General features: G+C 41.4%; 1 protein-coding gene across 1 annotated transcript in view; it reads left to right on the forward strand.

Annotated features, from left to right (window-relative positions):
- LOC119649342 (clavesin-2) overlaps positions 1–26715 on the forward strand; it is a 46269-nt gene continuing 19554 nt past the window's right edge. The window contains exon 1 of the mRNA XM_038051448.1: positions 1–141. The gene's annotated coding sequence lies outside the window, so the exon portion shown is untranslated. The remainder of the gene's footprint in view (positions 142–26715) is intronic.

The following is a 26715-nucleotide window of genomic DNA, read 5'->3' on the forward strand; positions in this document are numbered from 1 at the left end:
AGTTGCAACGGTGATACCTTTCATTATTAGTCCACCAGGTGATCAGTTCGGTACTCGCGTCTCAATTCGTTATTTCGGTTCAATCCACGCAAAGAGGATTAACATTCATCTGCTCTCGAATCTCCGCGGAATAACCCTAAGGTATGAACCTAAAATTGATGATGGATTACTGGCTTTAAATTATGTAGTGACTAAGTGTGTATCTAATATCTTGAGGTGCAGTTGCATCAGTGGTAATAGTTCTATGAAGTAAGATTGCATAGTACACGCTACAATTCCTCTATCAAAGACATTGCGAAAGTCTGATGTGATGTGGTTTTGAAATCCATAACGAACGTTATAATAATTTCAGAGACCCACCTGCATACATAACATTTACTTATTGAGAAGTTAATTAAAATTGGATTATATGCAAGTTGTGTATCTTCAACAAAGCTGAAAGTTATCTGCATAAACGACTCGTTCTTGAATTGCTAACGATGAAAGTTAGCTCTATCATTCCGGCGAGTTGGGTATAACTTTCATGCCTGAGTGGAAAGTGTATTATTCCTTTAATGTCGTATCATTCAAGTTAAGATGTGAAATGTGAAACCACATCGCAAATAGATATGCAATGGAACCTGCTGAGCGATATTACACTAAGTACCAGTAATGTGTCATCTGAATCTAAACACGGCAATCTTCTGTGAATTGTCCGTTACTATACTGGGTTGCAAATTTTATGGTCAGTTTCAACCCATCTGTCTATAAACAGCAAAAATTCGTGAAAACGGAAAATGTTGCAATAGATGGTTGACCAACTTCCTTGTACGTTTATATGTCGAAGTCATTATTACAATAATTTGGGTTTATCGTTGCCTCTTCTGGTAATATGAGTCTATCTTTGTAAAGAAATGCTGCAGACGCAAAAGGTGTTGCAGATAAATGAGGGTGGTTGTAGTGCAGCAGAAAGTTATCTTACACGATAAAAATTAAATTCAGATAGTTATAATGTCACGAGGTTTTCATGCCAAAGGGGGTGACAACAATCCCTTATAGGGGTACATATATATGGGCCTAAATTTGAATAAAATGAATGAAGTTGAATTGGATTGTGTGCTCTGGGTACTGAGGTTATGGTTATTTGATTACTTGATACATGTACCCTAAATAGAAATCATCACTTCGACAATGCCTACTACGGTAGCTCACACTAACATTCGAAACTAACCTCGACAACGATCATGAGGAATTATGAGATAAAGGTTTTCAAAATGCTTCCCGCTTGGGCCTTGTTAAAAGTGTTGACCGTAAATGAAATAAGCAAATAATCCTTAAGGCGTGAAGTGTAATAACTAACCTTTCGATGAGAGGTCCAAGAAATTTGATGACAAATAAAACCACGCTCAACATTGATTGCTGAAGTAATTGCGTTAAAAGGACTTTACCTTTCGATAATTATTGTTACGCCATTATAATGAGTTTGCTCCTTCATGGGTATTAAGTGGCCCTTGTTTGAAATAGTATCCTTCATTTCCCAGCTTAGGTCAATACTTCACTACCCACCTTCGATAGGAAAACGTTTTTCGAGGTCAACGTGGGAAGTCACCTTTACATGAATAGCTCTTATCAATGAGCAAACAACTGTTTCCGAGCAGAAAAGCTAACTGTTTTCTGTTAAACCGCCTCGACTCCCTTTGAGCAACGCACCTCCGGATGTACAGTCAAAAGCTTCGGGTTAACCACAACGTTCGAGTTATATGAGGATTAATAGAAAGTGATCCTCGGAGAAGTCTGCGATCAAGAGTAAACCTAAATGGCAAAGTTTCTCTCCTCTTTTTACTTCAATGACGTCTATTAGGCTGTGAAATATACCATGATGTTACTGAGATCCGCGTTCAAGAAGTCCTTCATTTAGCCCCTGAATGAGGAATTAACATTCTAGAACAACCAAGATAGTCTCAAGACGGCACCCTGCATGTTATTAGGCAGCGAACCAATAGATAGTGCTGACAGGCTAGAAGGTTTATTGAATGTCGATATTTCTGAAACTGACATGAAGAGAGTTCAGGAATAACGGGCTGGGACCATCGCACTACAAATGTGAATCAAGGGATGCTAAGAATCATACAATAAAATGTGCTGCATTGTGGCCACTACTCTGATCGGTCGATGGATCAGTTGTTGCAAAATCATTTGAAAAGCATGGAGTTAGAAGAAAAGAAAAATTTTTCCGATATTACCCAAGAGTATAATTTAATAATTTCCAAATATTATCGTCCTCTTTGTTAGTGAATTTTAATCTAACTTATTTACTTCATCATCATCAACGGCGCAACAACCGGCAGACAGGCCTAGACCGTCTTAATAAGGAACTCCAGGCATCTCGGCTTTGCGCCGAGGTTTAATAATTCGATATCCTCAAAAGCTATCCGGCGTCCTAGCCTACGCCATCGCTCCAGTCAGGCAGGGTCTACCACGTCCGCTGTTTGCACCATAGGTATTGTCCTTATAGCTTTCCGGGCTGGAACATCTCCATCCATAAGGAGTAAGTGCCCACGGCAACCTATTGAGCCAGATTTTATCTACAACTAGACTGTCATGGTATCACTCATAGGTTTCGTCGTTATAACATATAAGCTACGGAATATTCGATCCTCATGGGGGAGGTCGAACATTCTTCAAAGGACTTTTCCCTCGAACGCAGCTAACAGTTCACATTTTTTCTCATTAAGAACCCTAGTTTGCGAGGAATACATGGGCACCGGCGAATTTCATCATTTTACCTGTCATCTTTTGTGATTTTATACCCAAGATAGGAGAAATTATCAATAATCAATGTTCTCGTTTGACCAGTGCCATTTAATACTATTGGTTCTTTGATTTTTGATGCTGACGTTGAAACCACGCACTTCGTTATGCCTCCATTAATGTGCAGCCCAAGGTCTCGCCCCTCGCTCCGCGCGCTCGTTCTGGATGGAAGGAGATTGTAACATACATCTCGTCAGAATAAGCCAGGAGTGGGGTGGACTTGAAGAGGATGGTGCTTCTCGCATTTACATAAGCATCACAGATTACTTTTCTACTGACAGGTTAAAAAGGAAGCATAATAGGTTATGCCCTTGTCTTAGACCGCTATTGATGGTGAAAAGTCTTGAGAGTTGCTGTTGTTTTTATCTGGCCTGGCATATTGGTTAAGGTCAGCCTAATCAATTTTTTCAATTTACTTTGGACACTGAATCCTTTCATGGTAACGTCCATCTGTTATTCTCATTTTTCTGTAATTCCATCGACTCCTGAAAAACTATGATTTAAACCGATAAATTGCACATACTGATTCTTCTATACTTGGTGGTGACAAAATTTGTCGTTTTCAGTTAGCGGGAATTCCAGCTCGCCGATGTTCTGATTATTGAACAGTTCATCAAAATATTGAACCCATCACTCCAATATAATATGCAGCCAGAAATTAGATTTCCTTCTTTTTCTTGGCAGGATGAGCATCGAGGTGTATAAGGTTTCATCCTGCTGATATGTTGGTAAAACTTGCGGACCTAGTGTGATTGTTCTCTGTACTTCTTCAGTTCACAAACTTGGTTGTTCTCCCAGGCTTACCTTTTTTGCCTGTAATCCGCTTTTCCACTCGAAGGATAAATCTCAGCGCGCACTAACATACTTTGAAATTGCAGCAACCAATCACCTTCAAATCAGTTGTTCCCATTTTTTCTACAACTGGGGCCAAATACGCTTGCGGCGCTACCAATAATAACGTTCTTCAGTTGGTTGTGAAGATTGGTTGTCAATGCGTCATCTCCAACACCTCTCTTTCCATTTCCCTTATAGGCCTTACGGAGGACTCTGCTATGGATGATTTCAGTGTTCACTTTTACTTGATTGCCAGAGGTGGGATTATTATTCGAGTTCGCAGCACCATGTCAACGAGATAGAGATTCGATTCTATAAGGGCCATCCAATTTGTTCTGACATTCAATCAACACGTGGTCAATTTGTCAACCTTTCACTCGGCAGTCACTTATGTTTTCAAAGCCGATAACAGCAGTCTTCATTTTATGGTTAACTGGGAAACCTACTCCGAGCACATGATTTACTGGATATTCTCTTTTCTAGAAAACCGATGTTACGCTGTGACATTAACCTTATATTGGGACAGAGTCTCCAAAGTTCTTGGCAGTTTCTTTTCTGTACGGGGAGTGCACGTTCCATGAAAAAATGCACAATTCGTTCGCCAATTTTCATTGCCAGGTCCGTCGTTATAGAATTCGTTCAGCCTGAAGCTCTTTTCGTGGCTCCAAAACCATGGTTTCTCCGTGTAGGGTTGTCAGACCTACCCAACCACGGGCTTGGAGGACCAGTTTGTTCAATATGTCCCATTTTCAGGCCTGGGAGGCTCGCCTTCGTTCTTCTCCGTTTGCAGCTTTTCATTAACAAAGAACTTCCAGGGATCAAGGATATTTTTAGAAAATTAAAAAATCGACATTACGTTACATAAGAAGGAGTCATATGTCATCCTATCGACAGTAGAAAAATATGAACGGCAAAACTGATAGGTTCGCACCTTTTCAATTGGGTTCAGCTATTTGGCATTAACTCACAAATTTTACCCCGTATAGTGAATCCACACAGCTTTATTCTTTATTTTTATTTTTGGAAAATATATGGTTGCCACGGGTATAGTACATTAACCACACCTGGGTGTATAGTTGTCGGTTGCTAGAAATGCGTTTCAACTTCCCCACCTCTTTCCGAAAAGTGTGCATTCTTCCTCCACTGTTCTGCGCTATGCGCTTCTAGAACGACCCAGTCATCGCCCATCCTAGGATATTGGATTCTCCTGAATGGTATAACCAGCAATGGGGTTGTCACCTTTCTTCAATGTGTGATCTATTCCCTGCTCTTTCCGCTTTCCGATTAGCACGTCCACCAAGTTTGTTATCTGATGTGGCAGCCACTTCCTATGTACTACTTACTCCCAGACAGTAACACAGGGAGAACTTTGGCGCAGAGCAACCTCAGCTTGATGTTGGTGAGACGGTCACATTTCCACATTTCAGATAAAACAGATAAGGCGGATTTAACGCTGATAAATCGACGAGTGACGAGTTCGGTGCCTCCGACGACAGAAATAACGACGCCTAGATATATAAACTGTTCAACGCCTCGGCGTTCTTTCCCTAAATGCAAATAGGAATAGTAAGATGACTCGGAAGACTAAAAACCTTAGTTTTATCGGTGTTTATTTTTATTCCGACTCTCCAAAGTCACTTTCAAGGCCTATTCGAAAGACCGATTACAGTGTGCTTAGTCTGCGTTAATGTCAAATTTGAACCCTAATTGGTCGTTCTAGTTCTATGATCAAACTATATGCTGACAATTAGGAGCCAGTAAGGATTAAGCGATATATAAACCTTTCACCAAACCTTGAACCATATTTTCTATTCCACATTCGAGCGAAGTATTGTCAGAACCCATATTGGCATCCACCCCTGGTATTCTTCTTTTCCTCGTAAAATACATCGAACTGCTGCCAGGAATCACCTCTCTCGTTTACTCAAAAATTCCGTCTGTACATAAAGCTGTACTTTTCTAATATTATGTGGTGACTTAGAAAGTTTGGGATAAGTATAGCGGTAGTTAGGTTAACCTTGAAAGTAAAGCTATTTTAAAAAGCAAAAAGGGCCGAATTGTAAACCTGGTCAACCTGCACTTTAGTGCAACTCCAATGAAGCAACCGTCAACATACTCTTGCTGGGTCCTTTACTAGTTAGTTTGAAAAGTAACTTAGTTAGTGATGGTAGGTAGCACAGGGAGTTACAGGCGAGAACTCTAGCGCCCAATTCTACCTAAAAAAAATTAAATAAACGAGAAAGTAATGAAAGCAAAACGATTCACCCGTCAGTGGGCTTTAAGAAAAAGAAAATATGGTTGCTGTGTTACTTGTTGACTACATTCTATCTCAACTTCCATTTAAGCACTCCAAGGAGAAAAGAAAAATCCAACAAGGAAGTTTTTTGCTGGAAAATAGACGACGATGTTAGCATCTGAACAACAAAGTAATTGTACAAAACAGTACAGAAGTATGTGATATGGACTACTTTGCCGCCATCTAACAAACATGGATTGCACAAAGCAAGTACCTGCAATTGAAATATAATCACGCAAGAAAGGACTCAGTACAAAACTAAGTACTAATATAAAATCAATTCCACGAACTATTGTTAGAACTATTTATAAATTGTGGAAAGTATCTGAGAAATTTTTTGGACGTCTGTCTAATGGTTCATGTGCGAGGACCCTTGCTAATCCCGCCGTGGTGAACCGATCTAACTTCGGTGAAGTATAATCACTCCAACATCTCTATAATAGTATTTTCCTAGAATTTACAGGGCTTTTTTTTAACGCCGTGTGTAAAAACTTTGTCAACATTGGTTTAATGTCTGTCTGTCACATCTTCTTTTCTCCGGGAAGAAGAGGGTAAAGAGGGGATGTAATATGTTCTTCTTCGAATACAGCCATCTGAGGTGTGGAGGTATGGAAGAGATCAATTAATACTTTTTGAAACAAGTCTCAGATTTGATATTGGTTTGAAAGTAAGGAAGGGAAAAACAGAAATGAGACAGAATTCATTATTAGAAACTATCTATAACTAAAATCTAAGTCTCAAAATACATTTCAAAGAAGTGAATCTCATGACTTTTCAACCCTCTATCCATCTAATTGCCAATACCACAATACATAGCAAAACAACAAACACTCTAGCTAGTTTCCAAAACTATTCCTTCAAAAACTTTTCCCATTTATGGTAAGTAGCAATCACTTTTTACCAAGAATCTTAAAATCGTAAGCGTTCACCAAGATTGAGATCTAGGTATCTGCGTATTCTTTCCATGGGGTAGATCAAAGGGATCCTCATAAACATTTACGTGAAAATCTTGCTTCTATCCTTCATTATACAATTTTATTCCTTTATTCATTTCGAGTAAATAATCCACAATTTAAATTTCTATTCTTTCTTGCTGCGTTAATATTTCAGATTCAGTTTATTTGAGATAGATTTGCTGCAAGTGATAAGCTCGCACAAGCATTATACAAGTGCCATTTAAAAATTACGAAGGAAACACTACATCTCTGTCAAAATATAAAATTTTTATACAAGTAAACTTACAACTCACATGTCAAAAACAACAGAATTTTCTTCTGTTAAAAAATGTGAAATTAGACTTTTCTAATACATTTTCGAAATAGTGTGGAATTTTTATTTTGTGAATTCACTCCTTTCAATAGGCAAGCAATATTTCAGGAAAAATCATGTCAAAATTTAATAAAGCAATCCAACAGCAAAAATCGTTGAATCCCAGAAAGCATTATAGAAAAGGAGACTGCTCAAGTTAGTATGTTTCGTTCGATGGGTCTAATTATTCCACCATATTGATTCTACAAGGATAAGAGTTACTGGCTTAAATCTTTTGTTTTTTACTTATTGCACATTAGTTGGTGAATGTATTCATTGGATTACAATGCCGATAAAAATTTTTTATACGTATTGGATGTTGTGCTGTTTAATAGTAGTAGTAGTAATGAATAAATTCTGTTGGAGAATATACTCTACTAAAGAATATATTCTGTTAAAAAAAAGCCTTTCTGAGTGCATGATACACTTCTTAGACTTGGTGATTCAGATGAAGTATTCTGACAACCTCAACCCAGAATAGAATCAGCTATGCAGAATGCCTGGTGTGTGAATCCATATCAACATTCAAAATATATAAAAATCTGCTTAGAATATTGCACAGGCAGTAAAGTGTAAGCAACAAATATAATATTATCAACAAAACTAACAGTAATTATATCTTATGAGTACTGCGGATGATTGGCGAATCGATTTTTCTTTTCTTCATGCACAGAGTTAACTGAGTATCTGGATGAAATGATCCAAACCAGTGCTTCTAATGCAAATCTATCTAAACAAACTGGTTTATCGATTAAATGCAATATTATGCTATTCATGAAGGTCATGTGAATCTTCATCATCTAAGCCTGCCCATGCTTTGCATCTGCATCATGTCAAGTTGACAAACTCGTCCAATTAAGTACTGTTGCAGTGGTTTATGTTTCACTTGAAGGTCGGAATTTGTACAATAAACCACAATCAGTGTTGAAATTTTATAGGCTTCAGATTTGCATCGCATATTACTATAGTATTCATGGTTTAAGCTAGAAATGCATAAAACAATTCATTAATGTCTAGATATTAAATTTTCCACGGAGATTTGTGGTATATGCTCTTTTGTGGGCTGGTCGTTTATATGATTAATGCGCGCCCATGCATTCAACTTCAGGTTTTTATTCATATATTTACATATTTGCCACAGTAGACAGTTTGGTTATCAGAATTCAAGTTTATTGGTGAAGATGACACTTTTTATGCTTCTGGCATAATTAACTAAAAACATATTGTCTTGTCAGGGAGCTATCTTCAATATAGTTTAAAACTTTCATTCATCAACAACATGAATCATAGTACCATAGCAGTTTTGACAGATTAGCTAATAATGGAGAATCCCGAAGCCATTTAGAGATCCTAGGTCATGCCACTAGAACCCAATTTTATCTTCATATAAAATTCTTCTGCTTCCTATTTGGAAATTTGAGAAGGAAGTTGGCACTCAATATTAAGAACAATGAAACCAAACTGCTCATATTGACTCACAATAGTGGTCTTCCGATCTGCATTAACCCAGCGGCGATCCTCTGCTATTGGTGACATCAAATTAAATCCTTAAGTCCGTACGAACTTTGGTCTGTCGTGCCAATGTCCATTGCTCTCCCCGCAGAACCCGCAAACAGGGTCCCCAGACATCTAGCTTCCTCAAGCAGTAGCTTAATTTGCAATGACCTGTAAATATTCTCAAGCTATTCTCAGTGAAATGCAAATAATCCGTCGAGCGCTTTGCTTCATATATTCCCTAAACTAATAGATTCCTTCTGAGGTCGAGCAGTATCTTTCGGTCAGCCGTTCTTCTTATTTCTTGAGTGTCATGACCACGGGCCCATCCTAATTCCACAGAAGGGATTTGGTCCATAGGGTGGTATTTCTGCTCCTTTCCTAGGTAGTTCAACTGATGCTTCATTGCCGTCTATATCAATATGGTATATGGTATATCTAAACCTTATTTTAAGAGCTAAGCGTACTTAATTTAACCCTATCAAGGGACTCCTATTCTGATTCCTTAGTTCGTTTGGATATTAAAGTAGACATACCTATCAATGGCGCCAATCCACATGAAATATACTAGTATGTTTCCTCATTGATTCAAAGCATTTTTTCATTCGTTTTCCCTACTGTGAGGGACCCGCACCCATATACCAAGTAATCAATTCCTTGTTTAAGCGGTAAATCATTGCCAGCTCTCCCAGTTTGCTCTGTTGTCTAGTCTTGCTTCAACTGTGTAATCGAAATGAAACTTCATTGCCATGCTCCCCCCTTGGTATCAGTAATTCGGAAAACTGAAATCTAATGCCCTACAGTGTCATCTAATGACTTTTAGTGGTCTGACGTACGCTTCCTTGTAAATGACACTGTTGCGGTTTTGGCTGGATTGATACTCAGCTCCGCCCTCCCGGTATTTGTTACTAGTAATTTTCAATTTCATTCGGACTCCATCGCAAAGCATGCTCATATTTATCCCTAAGTGTTGATATTAATCATCACCAGGGATCGTGGCACCTCCACTCATCACATATTACTACCATATAGGCAGCCGACATAGGGTTTTTGGCTAAGGCCTAGGGAATGGCTTTGTCTGGATTCGGTATTTAGAGATAATGTTTTTTAACGTCTATCTAACACGGAATGAGACGATGTTGGTTTTGCGACGCAGGCTTGGTGCTCTGGTAGGTGCTATCTTTGGGAAAGGGGGGCGAGTCCCAGTTGACATAACTTCCATACTAAGGCATCTGAATGGGACATGCCTGAGCAAGACACCAAAGGGAAATGGATTCTCGAAATAGCGGGAGAATCAGTGGTGTCGCTAGTGGTTGTAGTGGTTGGTTTAAACGACCGAGAGAAGGCACAATGACAGAGACAGGACCCAGTCCCCCCAGCAGTTGCTCTTGATATTGCAGATAGACCATATTGTACAGGCAATACACACCTCATACTAGTTGATGACAGCAGCATCGAAAACGTCGATAATTCTCCAATTTTCTCAATAAAAGAGTTGGAAGAGGCAATTCTCTCTATTAAAAACAAGAAGGCGCCAGGACCTGACGGTATCCCGGCAGGAGTATACAAACTGCGGAACGCTTCTCACGGTAGTATGCTAAGACTCGACATGCCCGAGTGATTCGCGTTTGGCTGGTTATGCCGATAATATTATTGCTGGACGTACTGTTAAACAGGCGCCCAGAAAATCTGGCACTTTGATGCGTTTGGTAAGCGGATGGATGATTGCTCATAGTATCAACGGAACATTGAAGAAAAACTGATGTAGTCATTCAAACTAAAAAAAGAATCTCGACCCTGCGTCCCATATCGATCGGCGAGTAGATAATCGAGTCAAAACCAACGGGTAAGTACCTTGGACTCACGCATGACTCAAAGATGAGCTGTTTCGAGCAAATCAAAACAGCAGCGGACAAGGCTCCTGCTGGAGTTTCGGCCTTAAGTCCACTAATTACAAAAATTGGGGGTCCTACATCTAGCAGGCGACGTCTCTTGGCGAGTTAAACGCAGTCTGTTCTGCTCTACGGCGCAGAGTTATAGGCTGGCGGTCTTTGCAAGTAAGTATATCGTAAGTGCCTTGCGAAAGTACAGAGACGGAAACTTGGCGGAGGCATCTTGGTACCGCACCTCTCTCAACCGGCAGTGATGGTGATCGCGGGAGTGATCCCCGTTGCCACTCTTGCTAAGAAGCGTAAAGTCATATGCCAACGCAAGGGAGAAGAGCCAGGGTAGGAGAGGGTTGGTCGTGAAGAACGGCAGCATACACTAGATGAGTAGCAACTCTTTTGGCGAAATGAGACAAGTGACAGATGGATTGCGTATCTCATTGATAAATCCGTGGTTGAATCGGAGGCATAGTGAAATTGACTGATTTTGTGTTTTGCAATGGAGTTGTGGACGAAGCCGATCACACCTTTTTTTTCTTGTGGAAAATGCAGGAAAAGTTTCTCTGGACAACATTGGCAGCGAACGGCAGCGGGTTCCTCGAACTAACAGTTCTCTTCCTTCTCCCCGCTCTCAGTTTTGAAGGGAATTCCCTGACTTGAAGACTTCCTAAAGCGGTGGAGCGGGAGAGCTAGCTCCATCCTCCTTTTTCAGGCAGGCGAATGCTTCTGTGGTCCATTTACAAAATTTCCTGAAGGTATTTCCCTTTGCTTTCCTAGTCTTGTTGCTATACATCGTCGTTGTTTTTTTGTTCTCCTCCTGACTCAGCTCTTGTTTTACTATGGTACGTCCTTTGAAGAGGTAATTGCCCAATCCGAATAGCTGGCCTAACACGCCTCTATGATGACTTTGTGTATATTTTCCACCAGTGCTTCTAGTTTATTCCTGATATCACCGCCCACCTCTTGAAGTCACGACTGCTTTACTTAGTTTTCTCGCCAGATTCCGGCGCAATTTGAATAGCTACTAGGTCAATAGATATGGATTCTCAAAGGCATACATACATACTTTAGTTTGGATTTAAAAAGTTCTAGGTTTTTTGCAAGAGGTGTATGAAATTAACTTTTTCGAAGACTAATGGTCTGCCAGCGGTCGACCCAAAGTTGTTGAACCAGCACTATTCAATGTCATGGGACATTGGCCTTGAGATTACTAGAAACGGAGCTTTTTTACGGTTTATCTGAGCTAGTGTTTGCCATTCGCTTCATACGATTGAAGCTTTTTTCGCTGTAAAAATTCGAGGCGAGGGTGACAACCTTTGGAAATCAAGACTGAGATCGTCCAGCCTCTCCACCTCACTAGGTAGCAGGTGTTCCAAGTAGCTCGTTACTACCCTTTCGGCCTCCTTAATTTTCATGGTTCATTCTTTGGTCGTGAACAGTTTTATTTTGTCGCTTGCTTTGCTGTAGCCGTTGGTTTACAAGCTTGTCAGTTGTCTGTGGCGACTTCGGGGAGGTAGACTTTCACTATGTATATATCTAAAACATCATCCCCAGTACATAACGACAATTCAACTCCTTTCCAGTCTGACGATTTAGTAACAATGGTCCAGAGCTATTCTGCCAAGTATGCCGCTGAACATAAGTTGGGTATTCTACCCGTTAGACATTTATCTGATGGTAGGATTTTCAATGATTTCCTGATTCTCTTGGGTGGTGAGTATTTGTTCCGTAAACGACCTGAGTAGAATGACGAATATACTTTACTGCGCTAGCATATCTAATGGTTGACTAAACCGAGGTTGCCTCCTTTTTGGTATTGGACCCTGATTTCTTAAGAGCATTCCCATCTTGTGGGCTGATTTCCGCTATTTCCCTTTTCTTCGGTACTTAGATTTATCACGTGCCTTCTTGAGAGCCTCTTCCAGTTCCACGGCTTCCTTCAAATCGCGCAGGCACGTCTTGGCGGCTGCATCACAGAAGCTAGTTTTCCTTATGAATGGAGTTAGTTATCCCGGACTGCAAACTATCCAATGGCTACGGTTCATGTAACGCCCTGCATTAAGGTTGTTTTTCATCTGTCCAGTTTAGATCCGGACCACTTTCAAAGATCACCTTGGCTTCTGCAGTGCCATTTACTGCCCTCTCGGAAGCCGATAAGCACCCAGTGCGAGAGCCGGTCTATCCTGCTTTCACCCTATCATGCAATACTCGTAAATAAAATGATCCAAACTTTACCTCGAAAAATGCTTCCTTTTTCAATTAATACCTGTAAATCAAGAAGGAAATTGCCAATAAATCTTTTAAACAATTTTCTATCTTTATAAGGTTATTAGGATCTACACACCAAAAATCCAAAACTGACCTAAATCTCAAAATCAAATCACACTTAGTGTCTCCAAAAATGCGGCATTACACAATTCTACAGCTTCTATTTTCGGATGCTCATATTGTTTCGAAGCCGATATATGATATATTTGCTTGCATTCATACGCCCCGTCATATCGACCTTGTCCACCAACAAATCCCAATTATTTCGTCACGTTTGAATTATACGACATCTATGAGTAGTCCACGATAAGAGAAAGCAAAAAAGCCAATTTTGAAAATTAATTATTACAAAATTGGTTTCTTATATAGCATTTTCATGTACCAACTGCACCTTGACCTTAGGTGAGCAGAATTAACAACAAAAATACAGCTCCTGGGTCACATTGCAGGTTGGGGAAATTTATGGAAAAAATTAACATACGAGACTACTGAAAGTGAAGCAATGATAGCGGATTATATCTGATCGATATTCATAGATAATGCGGGCTGAAAGAGAATTATTCATAAAAACTTCTAGAAGAAAGTGAAAGTGAACATTGACTGGAACATTTTTTCGCTGGTTTTTTTGACTTTCTACAGGTTGCGAATCGGCTAAAGACGAATCCTCAGGCATTACGTAAATGGCGGTTTGAAGTGAAGTTGATAAAGACATGGCACGACTGTGTGAACTTCATTAATATTTATGTATCTTGGATTTCTGGAGATTTGGATTTGAACACAAGTAGTGCTGAATGAAAAACTACGCCGTTACAACATTTGATTAAATTGCAACTCAATTTCAAAAATGCATGAATTTTAAGTGAGGAGTATCAAGGGCAGTTTTGATCAAATAGAATGTGTTGTTGTGGTTCACACATTATTAGGATATAACAGATAAATTAGCAATGGGAGATAATAGAAGAGATAAGTTCGGCACCTGACGGTAATTTCCTAATTGGTTGATTACTATCAATCTCTACACAATATGCTAACAATCACTACTGTAGTGGAATCTATTTTGTTTCGATGATTCGTGGAATCTATCTGCCCTTCGGACGCAATCTTGAAAACTACTTCATTGAAATGGAGTACTAGAGAATTCGAAACAAACACATCAAGTGAAAACAGGTATGAGGGGTGTAAGTCTTCTTTTTTCAATATCGATAAGGAGTCAAATTAGTGCTATGGTGCTCCGTTTTGATGCCACAAACTCATAAGACCATGAATGTTATAGGAAACGCAGGGGGAGCTGAATTCAGCTGCCTCAGATCTTCTGATCCGAATAGCATTAAGGTAGCATTAACAAGCTCTTCACCCTACAACTCTCTTTGAGGTCCCTAAAAAAATGTATGCCGAGTCAAGCGGCATGATCCCTTATAGGCCAGTACCCCGCGCAGACCGCCGCAATCCTGTTCCCTTTCTCGTTTGTCTGCCCCAAAGGCTATCGCGATATTGTGGAAGGGACAGATCCTCCTCGACTTGGCACAGATTATGAGCTTTCGCCATCTGAAGTCAGCGACTGTTAAGTAGTGCGAATTCCACCTTTCACAGTCACAGGAATTATCAGGGGTCATTCCCCAGCCATCGATAGGCTGCCAGAATTGCCAGTACCTCCGCCTGGAATAAACTGTTCAATTCTGGAAGACCGTACGACTCGACTCCACCGTGTATATCCGAGAAAACCACCGCATCAGCTTCACAACACCATCTTTGTTAGCGTAGAAGACAGCTAGAGGATATTGCTTATATTGTAGCAACCGCTCATCGCTGTGCCTGCCCGCTTGCGATATGAAAGCCACACCCGCGCGTCTCCAGGAGTGCTGCACGTATTCAAAAAAAGTGTAATTCTTGTAAATCTACACATGACATGGCACAACCGTTTCTTGTTTTTTCTGGAGCATGACTGGCATTTGATCATCTGGGTCCGGAGATTTATATGCGAAGAAGTTGTTCGTAATATATCTAACTTTATCCTTGGTGATTACCGATTTGATGATCTCACTTGACTGGTGTTGCTTACCCTTCTGACTCAGAGTTCTCTTCGTTGGCGGGGAAATTCGTATGAACAGCAACTTCAGGATCTCATCAGCAGATTTCGTCCAGAAGCCCTACGAGTTTTTAAGAAGGATAGGCTCCTATGTCACATGTACAGAATCTTATTCTGCCTCGCAGAATCACAGTGCTTTCAATGTTTTAATAATAGTTGAGCCAGGACCGCTTCCTGGCAGTGTTCGCGGCCGACTTGCCTCTCTTCAGGCAATCTTTTTATAGCTCCACCCTGGGAAAATAGAAGGTTGGTTTACTACTCCTGTTACGCCCTGGGAGGCTTGTGTTAATAATAAAGTCAAAAAGAAACTTACTTCTTTCGTTGCTTCCCAAGCTGTTCCATAGCACATGCCTCGTATTGGCGCCGAGACCTATCAACTAGTTGGCCTTCTTTGCTGTGATCATGACCGTCAGATGGTGTAATTCTTCTGGTGAGGTTAATCGGTCATCATCCACGTAAGTCGAGGAGATATACACATTATCAGCTCGCACCTTCTCCAGTTTGAACATCGCTAGGTGTAGTGTGAAATAAATTGCAAATCCAGGGCTTCTGTTTTAATTCGACGTCGATATCTTCTTCTCAGAAGAAGACCAGCAGATTAACTGAGATTCACTTCGAGTGCTGTAGATTTATTCGCGCTACCTTCAGCATGATCTGCTTGCGTAGGGGGATCGTCGTACCATTGATCTTCATCTCCCGTAGCAGCTTACCGAACCTCGCATGCTATGACGTGAATTGCACCGATCACCTGAGAGGAATTAAAATAGAAAATGCATCCCTCCTGCTCCTCCTTGCCATCCAGAAGATGCTCGATAATCTCCAGCAGCCTGGCCTCAACACTGGCTCACACCTTCGGTGCTAGTTTACCGCCAGTGGCATCCGTAAGCGGCTCCTGGTCTTGCCGCGTTTCGCAAATTATACTTCGTCGGTTAGCCTTCGCTGTTTCCTTGTCTACAGAGGTTGTTGAGGTTCTAACCCTTGCACGCATTGCTCCTTTTTATTTTGCTCTTCGACCTCATGTTGAGGTAGACTTCGTCTTCTGCTGGTTTCCCAGGCATTAGTGTACTCCTCCTCTAATACGTCAGACTGAACATTTTCTCCTCAATCATCGAAAGTACCGGCCTCCTTGTTGCCATTAACGCAGTGCTATCTTGGCATAGTGGACTCAACTGAATGACGTGATCAGCAATAGAGTTGCTACCTTTCCTTTTGGTTTGACCTATCCATTTCCGCTTCCGCCTTCGCATCAACTCATGCACGGCTGCCTGGCATAGCCAGCGTACCCCGACGACACGACACAATAAGTGTTCACGAAGGCTTGGAACTTCTTAGTAACAATGGTGGTCATTTCTATATGCAATAGATAATTCTTTAGACTTTTGTTGGTTTTATCTTCATCAACGGAGCAACAACCAGTACTCTACCTAGACCTGCCTTGGTAAGGAACTCGAAACATCCCGGTTTTCCGCCTAGGTCCACCAATTAAAGATCCCCGTTCAGGTACTCCATTGATAATTCACATAAAAGTAAGGAAGGAAGGTTTCCCATTGCTCCTCCGGAAATTGTTTTACAGGTTTCGTTCCTGGATGAAAAGTAAGACTCATTCATACATGTAAATGCCAATTTGCTGTACAATTTGACCTTCCATCTCCACCCGGTAGATTCTTCATGGATCTTAACACACTCTTCGAATAAGTGCGAAGCTACCTTCGTAAGCACACTCGGGAGCAATGCTTTCTAATCGAAGGGCACTAAGGTTTCGTCATTTCCAATCGACCGCCGACGCTTTGCTTTCTCCAATTTGCGCTGTTCGGTTAGCATACAGCTGATTTAATATTAAAGCAGTTCTGTTCGGGTCTCCAACTCCATTTCCACTCTCTTTTTTTGTTGAAGGTTTTGTTGGAGGTTCAAAGAAATGGCATTTAGCGTGTGCCCTCCTCCTCCCCCCAGAACTCGAGCCTCCATACAAGGATTCTGCTGATGTACAATATTCTATGTGCAGTTTATTGTGGAGAAGCTTATCGAAGATGTTTCAGTTTGCGCTATTTTATTCAAATCGAAACTCGTTATCATCTCTCACTTCGCTCAAAGACAACTGTCAGTATCAATCTTTCCAGAAAAAAGTGGAGCATCAGTCGATTTTTTCCATGAGTAACCTCATTTTTTTAGTTCAGTTCAAATACCAACCTAAAACACTCGCCGCTGATGAACGTTATCCAAGATCTTTTCCCAAGCTTTGGTAACCAAACCTGCAGATGATGCCCCCGCCTTCTTTCGCGTACACTTCTCAAGGTCACAGTGTCCTGTCGAACTGATTATGTATAAATCAAATACTTTCCTACCTTCAATTTTCTCTGGTCGAAGTGAAAAAGATAGTGGCAAGCTCAATAGGATAAACCTAAAATTCTGAAATATTTAATATATTTAATACTTGATCCACCATGCCATACCTCAATGATAATATTTGATAAAATTCCGGCTACGTCCAAGGTCTAGGTATGTTAGCACGCCTCTTCATCTGGTGTGAAACCTCCGTTAATATCTGAAAGATGCACAATTTACCAGCACTTTCATCCGTAGCTCCTTGAAAGCCGCGCGGGACACTCGGGGGTGGTATTTGATATTTGATTTTAATGATTTTCTTAATTTTTAAGGATTATGTTTTATTATGCAGTGAATTTTTGGCCATCGACAAGGCCTTTCATTACACATCCCTGGCATTTCGCCGGCTTCCTCCGAAGTCGCCGGAAAGATAAAATGAATTAGCCTCATCCATTTAGGATCCACCTAGGACTTTCTTTCTGCCTCAAATTCCCAGTTGCTCCACTTCCTACTTGCATATATGTTAAGATTGATGAATTTTAGTTTTGTTACAAACGCCAAATTAAGTATAATATGAACATGTTCACTATCTTCCTAAGGTAATTAATCCACTTCCTCCTATGAAAAACAATACCTGCTTATCTTTTATTTTTTTATTGCTACTATGCTATTGGTAGTTTTATGGCCAACTCGATGTCAAATCCCAACATTACTGATTACTGAATCTAAAATGAGGTGACGAAACCCCACATTGGCAACTAACAGAGCCTATTTCAGTTTACAAAACCCATTCCACTCGAAACGTCTCCATAGGATCAAAGTGCTTAGTTAGTTAGTTTAGTTTACTGGAGGGAGCCGCAGCTCCGAACTGTAAATGGCGCCTAGTCAATGACTTCCCCCCCTATGGTGTTCGCAGGCTTTAACGAATCTGAGAACCGTTTCCAGAGGCAGAGAGTGTGCAGATTCTTCATTGAAGAAAACGTTGCCAAGGTTAGATATTGTCTTCTATTTGTGTGTTAAATTGATAGACCAGTAGCTTACTCCAAACTACAGTTTTATTTTATAATGTATATATATATATTTCGGGAGCAACTTACCCCCTTCATCAGTACAAAGCTACTGAAAGTAGTTTTAGTAGGAGGTAAGTTGCTCTCGAAATATATATATATACATCATAAAATAAAATTGTTGTTTGGAGTAAGCTACTGGTCTATCAATCTTGCCGAGGTGTCTTCGTCTGAGATCTGAGGATGCCGAGCAGCTGCATAAAAAGTGCAGGGCCGTCTCTTTCTCCACCTCACGTTGGCTCCACATAGCCGAAACCGCTACTCCAATCTTTTCCACATGACAGTTTAAGGACCAGTGTCCCGTTAAAAGCCCCACTAGGGTTTTTGTGTTCCACTTCTTAAGGGACAACAAAAATGCCGCTCTAGTGGCCCTAGGCTCTTTCACAAGTATTTTCGTTTGCCAGCAAGAGTCCAAATTTCTCCACTCGGTTGCGTGAATCCTTGCGAAATTGCAAGGATTGAGAGTAGACTTGACAGCAGATGGTCGGATTCCAAGAGCCAGTCTGCCAGCCTCCACATTACCAGCGATGTTAGAGTGTCCCGGCTCCCACATCAAGAATGTTTCGTTTAGTCGGCCAAGTTTCAGCAGCACCTGATGACAATTCCACACCAATTGGCTTGATATGTCGTTGCAATTTAGTGCTGATAATGCCGCTCGACTGTCGGAACAAATTCGAATGGTGCGACTCCTCCACTTTTGTCGCAGACACTCTTCTGTTGCCAATGAAATGACATATATCTCCGCCTGGAATATGGTCATCATTTTTCCGAATGGTCGGGCCAGTTCTATAATCGGATTCTCCGAGAACACCCCTACCTCCCATCCACCCTCCATGACTGACCCGTCGGTGAAGATTATTAAGTCTGTAATCTGAAAAGGCTCATGGCCATTTGTCGACCATTCTTCTCTTTCGGTGATTGCGACAGTGCATGTCTTTTTAAAGATAGCCCAAGTGAATGGGGGGCGGGGGGGGGGTGGTAAATTTAGGATAGCTTCAACTGCCGCAGTCGGCGTAGTACTCATTGCTCCAGTAATACTTGGGCAACCAAGTCTTTGAATCTGCGTTAGCAACTTCCTGCTGTTAGCAAAGTTCAGTGTTGACCACCAGACGATGCATGCATACATCAAAATGGGTTTTATTATGGATGTATACATTCAGTATATCCGTTTTGGAGAAAATCCCCAGGTCTTACCTATCGCATTCCTACAGCACCAGAGCAATCTGCAGGATTTCTGATATTGTTCCTGGATATGGTGCTTCCACGTTAACTTGGAGTCGAAATGTACTCCTAAATGCTTGACTGTTTGTGCCAGCTATACGCTACCCACTTAAGCAGGGGCGGAAATCCAGGCCCCTGCTTAAGTGGGTAGCGTGTAGCTCCCCCACTTGACGTTCCTAGTGAACATAACTAGTCCAGTCTTCCTAGCGTTCACCGTGAGTCCATTGCGGAGGCACCAGCTGTGGATTTCATGCAGAGCTGCATTCAAGCGGTCACATATTGTGTTCGCAAACTTGCCGGTAATTATTACCGCTAGGTCGTCCGCAAATGCTTGCGCGAAAACTTTTTTGTCCTCCAGGAGCCACGGCATTACCAAGAGCCATAACAGTGGAGAGAGAACCCCTCCTTGCGGGCAGCCCTTGAGACATCCTGCTTCAATACATTTCTGGTCATCCGATATGTGGATTTTTCTCCTCTCTAACATGTGAAGGATCCAACTGCTTAGCAACGGTTCAATTCCATGCTGTCTTGCCGCACTTTCGATATCTATGAATGCGCCTAAGGTGTATTCTTTTTCGAACATCGCCTTTTCAATTTTTGCCGTAAATTCATGGAGTGCTGTCTCCGAGGATTTGCCTTTCTGGTAGGCGTGTTTCCTATGGTGAACTGGCCACTTAGGAATATGTGTATCCTTTATGAACCGATCTAATAGTCTTTCTAGTCCTTTTAGCAGAAGTCAAAGCTCTTACTGTACAAGACTATGATCTTGCCAGTCCTCATGTATTCTTCGGAGACTTAGCAAGAAAAATTGCGAACTCTTGTCCGCGTTTGCGAGAAAAATCCTTCCAAGAATTTTTGGCTCCCTACATGAGGATAGACGATTCCGTAGCCTACATAACGACGAAATCTATGAGCGATACCACGACCGTCAGGTTTTGGATAGAATCCGGCTCAATTGGTTACGGTGGGCGGGTCACTTAATCCGTATGGATAAGGATGATCCAGCCCGGAAAGTCTATAAGGGCAATATCTATGGTAGAAAAAGAGGACGAGGAAGACCGTACCTAAGGTGGAACGATGGCGTAAGTCAGGACGCCAGACAGCTTTTAGGGATATCGAATTGGTGGACCTCGATGCAAAACCGGGATGTCTGGAGTTCTTTATTAAGGCAGGCCTAGACCAGATACCGGTTGTGTGCCGTTCATGATAATGATGATGAATTTGAAGATTGTAGAGACCCGCACTTTGTTTTCAGAGGAGGTACTACAAAAGATTAATTAACTTGCTTAATGTCGAATTTTCCCCAAGGATCGCTACATATTTACACACTTATATACCACATGTGAACTTTCGAAGACTTCGATTATCGATCCATGCAACGATATATTAAATTGGTCTGTGAAACTATCATAATAGATGTGATTGACGCATAATTGCTACACTTCGTAAAGAAATGTAAATGAGTAAATTTAACTCTGGCTCCGAATACCAGTGTCCTCGTTTTTTCCCAATTGTTGTTTGCAATCATCCAGAAAAACAGACTGAATTGATAAAAACTGCAACCAGCTTTAGTTTTACTACTAAATAGTTGTAATATCTCCGAATAATTTGCAATGCAAAGCCTACTTCAAAAAACTCTGAAAAGCCAATCATTCTCTCCATTCATTGATGTGAAAAAAAATTGGTAACCGATAAAACTGCTTCCAAGCACAGTTGTTTTTTCCCAGTTGACTCTTTGTATAGGCAATTGATAAACTAGGCAAATTTACTTTGTATATCAAATGATTACGTATTTCATTCACCATTGCATCACTCTCAGCAATGATACGTTTGATCCGAAGACCACTCATGCAAGTAACCAAAGTCTACAAACATAGCGAACCGAGGTTTATGAAAGTAATTTGAATTTATTGACTGGTTAATGAGAAATATTTGCCATTATTGGAAAAAGGAAATTTCACCAATTATCCAAGTGTAGTGATATTACAATTACCGGCGTCTAGTGATATTACAAACGTATCATTCAAAAGTAATTACTGAACTAGGAAACGAAGGCACAAATTAGTTAGGAATTGCTCAAAACACTTGGAGTTAATAATAATTATAATTTGAAGAGTTAAAATGATTTATTTCTTTTGCATAATTCAGAAATCCCAATGCACTAACTCAAATAAGCTTTAAACATTTTCCAAGCAATAAATTAGATATTATGGCTTGTGCTGTTGTTGCTATGGTATAATGAGGGCGTGAGCGTGGATTTAGTACTGGTAATCAATATAAAATTACTAACATTCATTTATCCAACGCGTTTTTTGTTGCATAAACCCGGGTCAAGAGATGCTAAGATGCAAATATTGTAGTTAATATACCTGAAACTCCCTTCGGAATTGTGAATGAGTTTTTGCTTGTGCTTAACTATTATTTTTTACCTTTCTCCATTTTAGATACAGCAACATGTTTTTAAAGTTCAATTACTCACCATGAATGTTTGACTCCTAATTGACCAGTGGTTTAAAACTAATTACAAGCTGAAGTACACCTTTATCTTCAAAAGAAGAAGATAACAAACAGAACAGGATGTCACATACTAGTAGTCTATTCTCTCGCCGGTGTTGAGCAGATCATCAAAATACTCAACCCATCGCCCCAATATGCCCATTCTGGCGGAAATCAGATTTTCCTCTTTGTCTTGGCGGGATGAGCATCGAGGTATATAAAGCTTCACCCTGCTGACTTGTTGGTTGCAACAATATACATTTGTAGAGCTCCACGACCTTCATTTTCCGAAACTTTACCGAAACTTTACTTTAAACCAGTATCTCCCCACTTGCGGAAGATTCTGCTGTTGTGTCTGCTACCCTAATTTTAACCATTAATTTACCTGAGTTTCGTCTTTGGTTCTGCTCCTCCAAACTAATTGTTTCTTTTACTTTTACTACATTTCCAGAGCCTTGCCATACTTGCTCGAAAGTCAGCTCCTTCTCCGCTATAGCACTCAAACGATAAACACTATTAGGTCACCCTACGACACTTACTCGAGTATCCTTCGCTTTCCTAACAGTAATTATCCCAAAACTGTTGCCTTTTCCACCAATTCTGATTCCTTCCGCTTCCTGTGACGCTTCTTATAATTCCGTGTTATGTACATTCCTCCACTCCAGTCATGGCACTCACTTCTAAAAATGCGCATAAGTGTTAGGTTCTTCACTTTTACAACTTGGCGAAACATCGCTTTCAAGTTACTATACGACTTGTACACTATTGCTAGATTCCTTGCTGTCTATGCTTGTTGTTACCTCTTGAATAGTCAGCTCCTCTGGCTTTGCATTGTACCGCCAGATGTGCTCGTCCTGTTTACAGATTTCTTGCTGCTGTTTCGTACCTTCTCGCATAGCCTCCCCTTGCCACACCTTCACTTATGACCTCTTCCCCAAGGTCTCTGCCTCGTTCGTATAATAATAATAATCGTTGACACAACAATCCATATTGGATCAGGGCCTTGAAGTGTGTTAGAGCACTTCATTGAAAACCGTAACGGTACACTACAATACACTGTAGGAGGTAATGTGGTCAGCATTACGCTCGCCCCAGAGTATTACCCTGATTTGACTCAGGTACTCATTCATAGCTGAGTCAACTGGTATCCGACGTCAAATCACGATACAAATCTCACTGCCGCCAGCGAGATTTGAACCGCGACCTTCCGTACGACAGCCTTGTGCTCTAACCACTCAGCTATCCGGGACGCCTCCTTCATATGCTCCCTAAATATAGTGGTTACCAGCCTTTACTTCTGTCCGGCATACACCTTCGGACAATCTGAGCAAGCGATTTCATAAATACCGCTCATCACCTCTACCGTTTTTCGGTCCTTTTTTCTAACAAGCTGAGATTTTAGCTGGTAGATACGAGTAGTATCTTGAACCTTTTCAATGTGCGTTTTATATGTTTGGACAGATTTGAGAAGGTGACGCTTGATTTTTTTAATGTGGTAGAAGTCGATTGTTGGCTGTACAGTCGACCCTTCGTGCTTGTCTCCTGATCACCGTCTATGGTGGTGGTACCCGTTTTTCCGTGCAGTGAGGGCGGTAAATCGCCGTGCTGCCAGGCTGCCATTTTATGGTGGTAACTATGAAACGAAGTGACCGAGACTGTCTGCTGGGTGCTGGTGGGTTTCCCGTAAATAGAAAAAAAAGTTGTCCGTTGTGACGTTTGAATAATATATCTAAGACAGGCAATTGATTATTAACTTCAATCTCATGAGTGAAGGTTATTTTGGGTGTAACATGTTGACGTTATCCAACATATTGTTAATACTTGTTTCTGTGATCACTGCCAAAATGTTATCCACGTACCTCAACTATATATTTGGCAGTAATCCATTCTGCTCCATTATCTCCTCTAGTGTGTGTGTGTGTGTGTGTGGTGGGGAAGAAGCTACAGCTTCTGAGCATTCAGGCCGTGTTGGCCCATTGTACTCGCCACCCCTGCCTAACGGAATATTCCGGATTCGTTAATGTATCGTAATATTTACATTAGTGAATGTGATGCTACCCGTCGCAACTGGAAAACATCGGCATCAAAGATCTGATGCCTGATGCCCCATTCACATCGGAAATGTTCCGTGGATTCCGTTTCCTCGTTACAGGAGGGACACATATCATCTTTGGTAATTCCTATTCTGAACATATGCCCAGCTAGTGAATTATGGCCTGTCAGAATGCCCACAATACACCTGCAAGTCCTCCTGCTTTTCGACAGGATGAACTTTGCGGTACGCATGTTCGATCCTGGCAGGAAAAGTTTGGTGTGTCTAGCAGCCTCTAGGCTCTGCCACCTGTCATTGTCGGAAGCTTGTTCCCAGTTTTTGAAGACAGACTTAGCCAATGCTACTGATACTCCAATTGCTGGTTCCGGTCCCAGCATAGGGAAGATTGACCCCTCTTTCGCTAAAGCATCCGAGATTTCATTTCCCTCTATGCCACAGTGACCCAGAGTAGTTCCACCGTATTGAATCTAGAGATAAAGTTCAAACGGTTTCTGCATTCCTGAACGATTTTCGAGGTGATCAAAGGACTACTCAACGGCCTCAATGCAGCTTGACTATCACTCATGATTGCGATGTGCCTGCTCTTCAACCGCTCGGCAATCACCCAGTTTGCCGCCATTAGGATCGCATAAACTTCGACTTGGAAAACCGTTGCATATTGTTCCAAAGGAAAAGCCCACTTCTCGTTTTTATTCGAGAGGTGGACTCCAGCTCCAAAACCCTCTTCTGTTTTTGAGCCATCGGTATAGAAAACTTCCGTATATCCCGCCACACATTCGTCTGGGATTTCCCAGTTCTCCCTACGCTTCAGGATAACTTCATATCTTCACGACACGAGAATCGGAAGGCATGGTAAGAACTGGAATCAGTTCTTCCAATGCTCTGTGCCCCCATATCCGTTGTTTCCCCGTAGATCTAATCGAATTAGTCAATGAGCTGCTCTCATTGCAGTGCTTTGCATAAATATATCCAGGGACTGCAAATTGAGTAGTGCATTTAGAGCTGTGGCGGATGTCGTACTCATGGCACCGGTGATACCCAGACACACAGTTCTTTGCAGTGTGGCTAGTTTACGGTGAAAACCTCTTTGTCTCACCTTAACCTAACACACTACGGATGCATAAACGAACAAGTAATGATAGGAACGTATATCCACTTTACCACATGAGGCCTAAGGCCCCATGTCGAGGCAAAGGTCTGTCTGCACAGCCCATAAACTTTGAGAGTTTGAAAAAATCAAAAATTTGACTGACGGTTTCGTCCAGGGCAGAGGCAACTCATCAGACGCTGCCTCACCTCTGCCCTGGGAGCAGCGTGACCGAAAGTGCCAACAGGTGGAAAGACACTCCCTTTCATCATCACAAAAACACGACAAGGTTGCGAGTTATATTGGACTTAAAACGCCACTTTCGGTCACGCTGCTCCCAGGGCAGAGGTGAGGCAGCGTCTGATGAGTTGCCTCTGCCCTGGACGAAACCGTCAGTCAAATTTTTGATTTTTTCGATTCTTAATGCTTGGGGTGCTACGCTCCAAACTAGTGATCCATGGACTAAAAACGAGGGAGTAAGTTGCTCCTCATTTAGTCCGGTCCATCATCAAGTGGATGGGGACTTAGGATCCCGCAGATCCTAAACAACAACCTAGCTTTGAGAGCTCGTTTCATTTTTACCTCTACATGTTTATTCCAAAGAAGTTTTTTATCTAGAGTGGCTCAAAGATATTTCACTTCTTCGGAGAGTTCAAGAGTAGTACCCCTCATTTCAGGGAGGCAATGTCCACCCAGTTTTCTCCTTTTTGTGAATAATGCCATTGTGGTTTTATTTGGATTAACTGAAAGGCCATGTCTGAGGCACCAACTGCCTATCAAATCAACGGCACGTTGTATATTCCTACACGCGTAGTAGTGAAAGCACACCTCCTTGGGGGCAGCCCCTTCGTTGCTTCTGCAGTCAGATAGCGATTGACACCCACCTCTGCGCATAGCAATCTCTGCAGCAATCTCTGGATCCACTTAATTAAAGCATCATCAACACCATGCTCTCTGGCGACATCACAAAGTTTTTGAAAAGGCGCAAAGACAAAAGCCCCTTCAATGTCCACGAACACCCCCATCGAATACTCACCATTCAAAGTTGCATCCTCTATCTTTCTGATCAAAGAATGAAGAACAGACTCACAGGACTTTTCACGCTGATAACCATGTTGGTTTTCATTAAGTGGATGCGACCTAAGTGCGTTTCCACGAATGCGACGCTCCACCAGTCCCTCCAAACATTTCAGCAAGAACGAAGTCAAGCTGATCTGTCTAAATTTGTTTGGATTAGAATAGTCATCTTTCCCAGGTTTCGGTATGAAGAATACCTTAATCTTTTGCGAAGAGGAACACGTAACCCAGGGCAAGATATTTTCGAAAAATATTTCTTAGAGATTGCTCTAAGTGCTTCATACATACTCTCCTTTAGCATTGCCGGATAGGTACCATCCATGCCAGGTGCTTTGAAATGTTCAAAGGACAGTATGGCAGTTCTCACCTTTTCATAGGTAAGAACCGCTTTCGCAGTGTTCCAGTTCCCCTTGCAGCACTTGCGTGTTGA

This window comes from Hermetia illucens, chromosome 2 (genome assembly GCF_905115235.1).
Source record: "Hermetia illucens chromosome 2, iHerIll2.2.curated.20191125, whole genome shotgun sequence".
Taxonomy (NCBI): domain Eukaryota; kingdom Metazoa; phylum Arthropoda; class Insecta; order Diptera; family Stratiomyidae; genus Hermetia; species Hermetia illucens.